Source organism: Lindgomyces ingoldianus, assembly GCF_010093535.1.
Source record: "Lindgomyces ingoldianus strain ATCC 200398 unplaced genomic scaffold BDR25scaffold_46, whole genome shotgun sequence".
NCBI classification, from domain to species: Eukaryota; Fungi; Ascomycota; class Dothideomycetes; order Pleosporales; family Lindgomycetaceae; genus Lindgomyces; species Lindgomyces ingoldianus.
The window spans coordinates 469,254-471,728 of NW_022985207.1; positions in this window are offsets into that span (position 1 = coordinate 469,254).

Genomic DNA, 2,475 nt, shown 5'->3' on the forward strand with positions numbered 1-2,475 from the left:
AAGAAGCTAAAGACGCAAGTGCGCGCTAAAGAAGGTAAGCTAAGTTAAAGGCAATGTAGGCAGTGTAATTAGACTAGGCATAACTTACATACATGTAAGCAAGTAGCAGAAGTAGACTCTAAATAATATCTTATGTTGTATTACTTTATATAGGGCTAAAGTAGGCTGTTTTGCAAGAGAATAGGGTGGTTTTAGTAGGGGCTTGGCAAAAGTGGCCGGCCAACCCGTGTAGCCGGCCAACCCGTTAGGTACGTTATAATTAATGCTTATAAAAGTAAAAATTTAGAGGCATATAAATAGCTTACTAATATTTATAGTAAAGGCTTTTAAAAAAGTTTTAAAGAGGGCATTAATTATTACACATAAGCTAGTGTTAGTGTAAAAAGAGATTACAAAGCTTTAAGCAGTAAATAAGGCTGCTACATAACATAGATTGCATAAAAGAAAGCAGATTTAGGTAGAAAAGACCTTAATAGTTAAGAATAGAGCTTGTTTAACTGCTCTAAAGGAGTTTAAAGCGCGTAGTAATAAGAAGAAGCTAAAGACATAAGTGCGTGCTAAAGAAGGTAAGCTAAGTTAAAGGTAATACAGGCAGTGTAATTAGACTAGGCATAACTTGCATACATGTAAAAAAGTAGTAAAAGTAGACTCTAAATAATATTTTGTGTTATATTACTCTATATAGGGCTAAAGTAGGCTGTTTTGCGCTAGAATAGAGTGGTTTTAGTGGGGTCTTAGCAAAAGTAGCCGGCTAACCTGTGTGGCCGGCTAACCTGTTAGGTACGTTACTAAATTTTATTAATAATTTATTTTAAAATTCTTTTATAACGTACTTTACAGGCAATTTGCTTACATACCTAAGTTGCTTACTTTTACTAAGACCTTACTAAACTACTTTTTTTAAACTAATGCATTTCTAACAACACTACTTAGACACGCTAAAAGAATGTCAGATATAGCTTATACTCTAAGCTTTTAAATAAGACATAAAACTTTTAAAGAAACATGCTATAGCTATATATAAAGTCTTTTAAAAAATAATAAATAACTATAGCGCTAGATAACTTTTACAAGCTAATTCTATAGCTTACTTATAAAGGCTAGGTAATAATAAAAAGTAGGTAATTATTAAGACTATACTTAAGCTATATACATAAAGGTTTTCCTCTTAGATAGCATTTATAGCTAATATAGCTAATTTTTTACACGCTAAGTGTAATCTAGGCTATATTAGCATAAACTAGCCTAGTACATTTATAAAGTGTTATTTAAAGCTTAAAGTAAAGTTTTAAGTGTAAGTATAGTTAATAGATATTTAGCTTATAATAAAGCCTATTTTGCTAAAGTTATACATGTTATTATTCTAGATACTATACTTAGCTTTAATATTCTTTACAAGGCTAAACCTGCTTTAAATTACTCTAGGACTTTTATAGAGAGCTTTTTTATAGTTATACTACACTTAAATGTTACTTTAATCTTTAAATAACACTTTCTAAATGTACTAGGCTAGTTTATGCTAATATAGCCTAGATTACGCTTAGCGTGTAAAGAATTAGCTATATTAGCAATAAATACTATTTAAAAGGAAAATCCTTATATATATAGCTTAAGTATAGTCTTAATAATTACCTGCTTTTTATTATTACCTAGCCTTTATAAGTTAGCTATAGAATTAGCTTGTAAAGATTATCTAGTGCTATAGTTATTTATTATCTTTTAAAAGACTCTATATATAGCTATAGCATGTTTTTTTAAGAGTTTTATGTTTTATTTAAAAGCTTAAAGCATAAGCTGTATCTAACATTCTTTTAGCACGTCTAAGTAGTGTTATTAGAAATGCATTAGTGTAGAAAAAGTAGTTTAGTAGAGTCTTAGCAAAAGTAAGCAACTTAGGTGTGTAAGCAACTTGCCTGTAAAGTACATTATAGTAAAACTAATTATTATACTTTAAAGTTTTACTACCTTTTTATATAAACTTTAGAGTGTAATATAGCTTTTAAAAAGCTTAAATTAGTGTTTCTAAGTATACTAACACCTTACTATTTTAACTTTATGTTATAAACTAAAATAGAAACTAACACTTTAGATAAAGTAGTAGCAGAAGTTCTATCTTAAGAATATGCTAACAGAAAATAGTTTATTCTATAGTAAAATCCTAGCTAGGGTAGAGCTAAACTAGAATATATATACTAAAAAGCTATTTAAAATTAATCTACATTATAGGCAAGTTAGTTACACACCTAAGTTACTTACTTTTGCTAAGACTCTACTAAACTACTTTTCCTACACTAATACATTTCTAACAACACTACTTAAATGCAACTTGCTTATAGTATATGTTAAAACTTTTTAGCACTTAGCTATATGTTTAAAAGAAAGCTTATGTAAGTGTGAAAAAAATTTACACTATAGCTAAATAATAAAAGTACCTAAGCCTAGAAGTTATATAATATAGTATTAAAAAAGTAATTA